Source organism: Dermacentor andersoni, chromosome 1, assembly GCF_023375885.2.
Source record: "Dermacentor andersoni chromosome 1, qqDerAnde1_hic_scaffold, whole genome shotgun sequence".
Lineage (NCBI taxonomy): Eukaryota > Metazoa > Arthropoda > Arachnida > Ixodida > Ixodidae > Dermacentor > Dermacentor andersoni.
The window spans coordinates 114054686-114062498 of NC_092814.1; the positions used below are offsets into that span (position 1 = coordinate 114054686).

At 52.7% G+C, this 7813-nt stretch overlaps 1 long non-coding RNA gene across 1 annotated transcript; it reads right to left on the bottom strand.

Annotated features, from left to right (window-relative positions):
• Positions 1–2520: 2520 nt before the first annotated feature.
• On the bottom strand, positions 2521–6271 carry LOC129388221 (uncharacterized). Its single transcript, XR_011892186.1, has 3 exons — positions 5281–6271; positions 3779–4015; positions 2521–2621 (listed from the first exon to the last, which is right to left on the bottom strand). It is a non-coding gene; the product is annotated as an uncharacterized lncRNA (long non-coding RNA).
• Positions 6272–7813: the final 1542 nt, after the last annotated feature.

Here is a 7813-nt window from a genome sequence, read left to right on the forward strand (position 1 = left end):
AGTTTGTCTGAGACATCCAGACCCAACTCTCTTGCAAGCTCCAGCAATTTCGGTTTGCGCAACGACTTCAAATCCATGGCTGCTCTGAATGCTGCTTTCTCTACTGCCTACTATTGTCTTGCCGCAAACTAACCCGGCAGCAACGACAACCACAATTACCAGCTCTGTTTCTGACACTAACAAAAGCCTGGCAAAACTCAGAAGAAGAAAGTCCCGCACTCACCAAACCTCGCAGCCAAGAATTCAGCGCAGTCGTTCCGCTGCAGGCAACCAGTCATCACACAGGGCTCGTTGCACTGCTCCCGGATGGTCGTTGTGCTGCTCAGCATACAGTCAACCGCATCTCTTCGCTGCTGGCCTCCGTTGTCGCGATCTCACCGCTGGCAACCAGCTGTTATAAATCGCACCGCTGGCACGAGTTGTTGGAACCTCAGTGCTGACGCCCGTTATTGCAAATGGGTCGCAAGCCCCAAGGGTAGCGTTGGCCTGGCGGCCTGGGGCACTGGAAGCATCCGAAGGTCCCGGCAAAGCATGAGTCGACTGGTAACAGAACAACTGGTTTATTCTAACATCGCAAAAGAGCGGGCGGTCAGGTCGACCGAAGTGAGAGACGGGAGAGCACGTAACTCGACAGAAGAAATCGGAGCCTCTCTCGGCGTCCGGGGGCAGCTGCTTTTATAGTCTCGCAGCTGAGGGCAAGAAGGAAGGCCTCGTGACGAGACCACGTGACGGCGGGTACGGACAAGCTGAGAGACATGTTGAGACGAGTGTAGTGACGCATCGCCGAGCTGGCGCCTGTCAGACCTCCTCGCTTCACACTTGGGGAGCTCCTCTCCCCGGCTGCCGCGCTTTGACAAGCGTGGGCACACACACACACACGCACACACGAAGACACGTGGCACTGAAACACGCCTGGACGCGCTTGGCGGGGAGACTGCGGGAGCTCCGAACGGGCCAAAATGTCCGCCGCTTTTAACGAAGCTCCGGCGTCCGTTGCATCCGCGCCGGTTATACCGCGCGTTGTAGGCGAAACGTAACAGCGCGCGCTCGGCTGCGACGGAGAGCAACGACGTCACTACTGCGGCAGCTAATCCAGCACCACCTAGATAGCACAAGGCCTTTTCACTCCAATCCATGACGTCATGTTACCTGGCCCGACTGCCATAGAGTCTAATGGGGATGCTCCCGAGTAGGAAACAGTGATTTTGGCGTCACCGCTCTCATCACGCCAGACTTGTCAATGGAAATTTCGGGCCAGGTAGCGTCACGTCGTGGAACGGAGTAAGCAGGCCTTGTGCTGTCTAGGTGGTGTTGGCTAATCGCAAGCTTCTCTTCCCCTGGATTCTTTCTTTCGCGCATGCGCATGGGGTTGCGCCGGAGGAGTTTTCGGCGCATGGGCCGACAGACGGATGGACGGACGAATCGGCTAGCCATATACAATTCGCTGTAAAAAAAACATTTACAGCATACCTGAATAAATCAAGCAGGCTAGGTGACTATGTGTCACCGCCCCGCTTCAAAGGAGATGCCAATAAATCATCATCGACTCACGAAAGAGGAGTCCGGTTGCCGAATGACGCGTCTCTAAGCATTAGCGCGCACCGGTGCTCGATGCATTTCGGAGGCCACGCGCAGGCTTTGTGGATGCGGCGATAGATGGCGCCGAGTGTTCTTATGGAATAGTGTCCCTGTATATGCTCCCGCAGGGAGCAGAGTTGCACATAGGTCCGCCATTATGTTCCAGCTCTGCAGTGAAGCAACTCCTCGAGCGCGCAGGAGTCAATGCCTCGCGGTGTTCCAATTGCTTTTTTTTTATTTTTGTTCTGCTCGTCGCGAGCAACACGCGACGATTGTTCGCAAGCGCTGAGCAAGATGACACTTTTTACTGCAGGCTAAGCCGAACGATTGGCGTAGCCGGAAGGGTGCCAACTCCCCGAAACGTTTAGTTTGTATGTATACATATATACACGCATATACAAACACACGCACGAACGTACATATAAAGAGTAGGACACCCCTCGATCGCTCGAAATGAAATCCTGAACACGCCTGTGGCTCGAACGGCTCAAAAGTTCGCGTGCAAACGCGCATTACCGTGCAACAAAAACCGGTGCAATGTATTTCAACATGCATATGAAGTTTTCTCGCGGAGGCCGGAAGGCAAGAAATGTTTAAAAGGGTGTTTAGAGAAAACTTCGCACACGTGTGGTGGACAATTATGTGAGCATATTCTGGCTGCCGAAAGCAGACGAATAATGATCGTGGCCAAGAGAACTATGGTGCCTGCAGTTATATCGGTGACGCGTTAACCGTGACCGTCATTCATCACTAACCGTCATTCACAGCTGCTGCACGTTTTTTATATATGCAGTACAGATACGTAGATTTAAACGCATTTCAAATGTTCACATGCGGACATTTTATGCAAAGGTTATTTTTACGATTCATACCGAAAACTTAACAGCTGCTTCGCAGCAGCAAATCTGCGACTGGAAAAAGATTCACGATGCACGAGCTTCTAGATCAAATTTATTACGTACAAGGGAATGGATGAGCAATGGCTGGTGGCAGCAGGGGATGAGTGCTGGTTCTTGGAGCCTTTGGGGCAGAATTCAAAGCCACTGGAAAGGCAATAAGTTGTTAACAGTAGCAACACGTTATCTTTATTGCATTAATCACATAAGATGGCAAACTTGCAAAGTAATGATTCACACATTGCAGACTGTAATATGACACTTAAGGAAGGGAACTGCGCTAAAAAAAAAGACACGGACGAGTAATGACATGGACGGGCGTGTCTTTTTTTTAGCGCAGTTCCCTTCCTTAAGTATGTACGACCGACTCGCCCAACAACGTGCTCTCCTGTAATATGACACATTCTTTTCTTTATCTCTTCATACTACTGAGGTTAATTTACTGAGGTTAATTTTAGGCGTTTAGCACTCCACATACCTGGGCCGATCCCGAAGATAGTGCCATGCTGGGCGGACCCGCAACAGAGGTGAAGCAGGCGTCAATCACTCCCCATACGTGAGCCGATCCCGAAGATAGTGTCATGCAGGGCAGACCCGCGGCGCAGGTGAAGCAGGCGTTAAGCTCTCCCAGTACATGGGCCGATACCGAAGACAGTGTCATGCGGGCGGACCCGCAGCGGAGGTGAAGCAGGCGTAAAGCACTCCCAGTACGTGCGCCGAACCCGAAGATAGTGCCATGCCTGGCAGACCCGCAGCGGAGGTGAAGCAGACGATAAACGCTCCCCGTACGTGGGCCGATCCCGAAGATAGTGCGATGCCGGGCGGACCCACAGCGGAGGTGAAGCAGGCGTTAAGCACTCCCCGTACGTGGGCCGATCCCGAAGCTAGTACGATGCCGGGCTGACCCACGGCGGAGGTGAAGCAGGCGTTAAGCACTCCCCGTACGTGGGCCGATCCCGAAGATAGTGCAATGCCCGGCTGACCCACGGCGGAGGTGAAGCAGGCGTTAAATTTTCCGCACACGTGGGCCCACTCCCGAACATAGTGCAATGCCGGGCCGATGTAGCTGAGGCGGAAGTGAAGCAGGCGTAAAGCACTCCCCATACGTGGGCCGATCCCGAAGTTAGTGCCATGGCGGGCGGACCCGCGGCGGAGGCGAAGCAGGCGTTAAGCCCTCCCTACACGTGGGCCGATACCGAAGATAGTGAAATGCCGGACCGACCCGCGGCGGAGGTGAAGCAGGCGTTATGCACTCCCCACACTGAGGCCGATCCCGAAGATAGTGAATTGCGGGGCCGACGTACCTGCGGCGGAGGTGAAGCAGGCGTAAGTGCTCCCCGTACGTGGGCCGATCCCGAAGGTAGTGCTATGCCGGGCGGACCCACAGTGGAGATGAAGGAGGCGTTAAGCACTCCCCATACGTGGGGCGATCCCGAAGATTGTGCCATGCCGGACCGACCCGCGGCGGAGATGAAGCCGGCGTTAAGCATTCCCCACACGTTGGCCGATCCCGAAGATAGTGAAATGCCGGTCCGACGTACCTGCGTCGGAGGTGAAGCAGGCGTTAAGCACTCCCCGTACGTGGGCCGCTTCTTCCTACCTCGTTTGACAACTCGGACGCGATTTGACTCGAAACATTGCGAAGGACAAACACGCCTTTCTAAATCTTTCTCTGCGCTCCCCACAGGGTTTAGTTTCTTTCGATTGATTCGGCTGCGTTGCCTTCCCGGCCGCATTACTGAATTTGCGACGTCTTTTTCTCTTATCACTGTTTCTGGTGCCCATTTCCGAGTGGCTTTTCTTTCTTCCCGTGGGTGGTTCCTCAGCCTGACCAACTTCCTGAATTTCTGTCGGGAGAATCAGAAAGATTTCCTCCTTGGGCTTAACTACGCCTCCCGAGCTAGCTGCTTCATCCTCCTCTGTAATGTGTTCAGCCTCGCAGCACAGCGCCTGATCTTCTTTCTGAATTTCTGTCGAGGAAATCGGATTTGCTCCTCCGGCTTAACTACGCCTCCCTAGCTAGCTACTCCATCCTCCTTCTCTGCACTGCGTTCAGCGTCGCAACACAGCGCCAGACCTTCTTCTAAATTTCGGTCGAGGAAATCCGTTCCTCCCGAAATTCCTCTGCAGATTGCTTGTATTTTGTGAGCAAACCTGCTTCACATGCGTGCTCGGCTGCGCTCAGTCGGGCTACGACATGCGCATCTTCTCCCGGAATCAACTCCAACAACCGCTGTGGCCATACGTCCTGTTGAAATGATGGGTTCTCACAAATCCGTTCAAAATTAATCAGGTAGAGGCCGACGTCATCGCCTGTTTCGTACGGCTGAAGCAAACTCGTCATTTTCACGCTTTGCTTTTGTGGAGGCGCCGCATTCACCATGCGCTCTAATCTCGCTCGCTCTACTCTTAATTTCGCGAGCTCGATTTCATGCTGCCTCTTCTCGTGCTCAATTTCTACCTGCCTTTCCTTCTCTTCCTTCTCGCGCTCCTTCTCTTTCGCTTTTTCTTTCCTTTCGCGATATATCTTTACCCAGGCGTCCGCGAGCTCGTCTTCATCGAAAGCCACTTCGTCAATCGCAGTACGAATTTCGGGCTTCCCCAACTTACGGTCAATGTCCATACCGTGCTCTGCTGCCAAGAGCAACAGCTCCTCTTTCTTTAACACTGTTATATCCATGCTTTTCTAGAGCTGACTACAACTTTCCCTGTATTGACCGCACACCCGGTGGCGATCAACACAGCCAATTTCTAGATAGAACCCTATCCTTATCGTCCGCCAAAACGTAGTCACTCGAGCACTCACCCAACGTTGAACTTGCGAAGGTCGTGTCTCCCGGAGCCAACTTCCCAGGTCCGCCGATCCCAGATCGTGGAACGGCCTTCTGCCGCTCTTCCTTCCAGATTTCTCGAGTCGTCCAAGACTCCACTCGGTTACTGCGACGGTTGTGCATCCCTGAGCTACGAAGAGGAGGTCTGCTGATCCCGGATGCGCAGAAGCCGCTCTTCCGTCCGTAGCTTTCCACGACATTGCGAAGTTCGTGTCTCCCGGAGCCACGTTCACAGGTTCGCCGATCCCAGATCGCGAGGACTGCCTTCTTGATCTCACCGCTGTCAACCAGTTTTCTGCGGCTTAGGGTGGCTTTAGGGCAAGGAGTCCACCACGCCCATTGACGAATACGTCAGGTAGTAGAAATGAAGGAAAAAGAGTTTAATGGCTTAGTTACACGGCTCTAGTTACGGAAGCCCACTCCATGCAGCAGCAAGTTAAACGTCCGAGTTCACATCAGGACCCTCTGTCCTACTGCACGAAAAGTCTCTGATTTTAATATCGTCGCCTTCCCTAGGCGAGTCGATTAGGGAGTCTGAAGACTGTCTAGCAACAAATTACAATCGTTGAATCCGTTGCGATACCACGCCCATGCTGTCACAACGCTCCGCAGTAACCCCGCCTCCGAAGCTCGATGGTATGGAATGTGCGGCAGGATAGCAACCTGCAAATCCAAGGTCGCCGTCGTTTTTCGGTAGAATTTGATGTTGTCCCTCCCTCATCATTAGTTCAGGCTGTCAGGTAGTGGTGGGGGTAGTGACCTTTTCTAGATCCGTCAAGAGTCGGTGTCCACGCTGCGTTGACGTCTGGATAGGCGCTGATGGATGGGTGGGGTTTTGCCTCGGGGTAAAGGTCTAATTAAGTGCTTTTGTGGTGTTGAGACGTAACAGTTTCTACTGAAACAAAACAAAATTCAATACAATCAAAGAAGGGCAACTAAACCGTCGCGCTATCCTCTGCATAAAGCCTCTCAGGAGGCATGCCCCAACACGGAGTTGGATCGTTCGCGAGGATTTCATTGCTCGCGTGGAGTTCATCAAAAGACTCTAGCTGACGCAGCGACACTTTGGTGATTTTTTGCTGTCGCCGTGGGTAGCCGCTGTGGGAGATCGGGGCAGCGTCTCTCGCGAGGTGCTCCCCTTGAGTTGCCTCTCCACTGAAGGGAGGAACAATTACTTTTAACGCGATAGCTTTCTTTGGCTACTTCACCCACTTTAGATTGACGTTGGCCGATCTCACACAATAAAAACCCGGAGGAGAATCAACTTGGGTCACTACGTATGTGCTGGCTGCTGTCTTCACTATCAGACGTGGGTCACTGAATATGTGCCCGGACAGATATTTGCTGCTGGCTAGCCTAGTAGATAACGTCGGTCACTGGGTGCGTGCCACTTGATATGCGCCCGAACAGACTTCGACACTGCGCACGTTGTATTGGCATGTGCCCATTCTTGGCCCATTCCCCAGAATGGATGTGCCGATGTGACACAGGGGGTGGCACAAGGGGTCACACAAATGGTGGCACAAAGGGCGACACCAGAGTACTGCGATTGCAATAAGATATACTGTGTCGTGGTATCATTTGTCATTGAGGTTGGCAGCGCGATTGCCAGTTGTATGTGTACTGATGTGTTCGTGATTCACGGATGGCATGGGGATATGCAGCAGGTTACACAATAAGACAAATAGCTGACTTCTACAATCATCGTCGATGATTTCTGCCACATCTTTTTAATGTGATTAACAGTACTTGACGCAATTTCCGGACGCCGACTGTCCGTCTATTTGTCTCTAACAGTTTTCCAGCGAACTTGGGTCATTGGAAGTCGGTAAAATATGGTCCTCTACTGCGCTTCTCTAAGGAGACTAGGTGGTGCGACGAAATTATGAAATTTGCAGGTGCTAGTTGGAATCGATTGGCGCAGGACAGGGGTAATTGGAGATCGCAGGACATAAAATAGGATGATGATGATCATGATGATGATGATGATGATTTGGTCTAATGGGTAGCACATGGGGCTGCTGCGCTGAGGTAACAGGGTTCGAAACCAACCGTCAGACAAACGACGGCTGAGCACCAAACAGCTTAGCCGAATAGAACCCGTGCCTTGAGCGTACTTCGCTCTTTCGCAGATGGTGTTTCGCTGCTCGGGCATTTCTTCACCTTCTTCAGCAAGATGAGTCATACGACGCGACAGTCGAAACCGCAAGCCGCCGCCTCCAATTAATTTTCGACAACCAGCGCGTTCCTCGCCGGCTTCCTACAACATCGTTTCCCCAGCGGAAGCGGCTCGTTTCGACACAGGCTCCACGAGGCATCGGCGCTACTTTGTCTCCGCTGCAGTGTAGCGGCCTGGCCGTGGTGCTTTCGATGTGGCCACTATTTACATGTTTAGGAAAGCGGTTGAGGACACAGGGAACGCAAAAGAGTGCGGGAAAAACAGCCGGAGACAGATTTTTTATGCGATGGCAATTATATGGATACTCCAGGCGCATTTCCGCCGTCGTC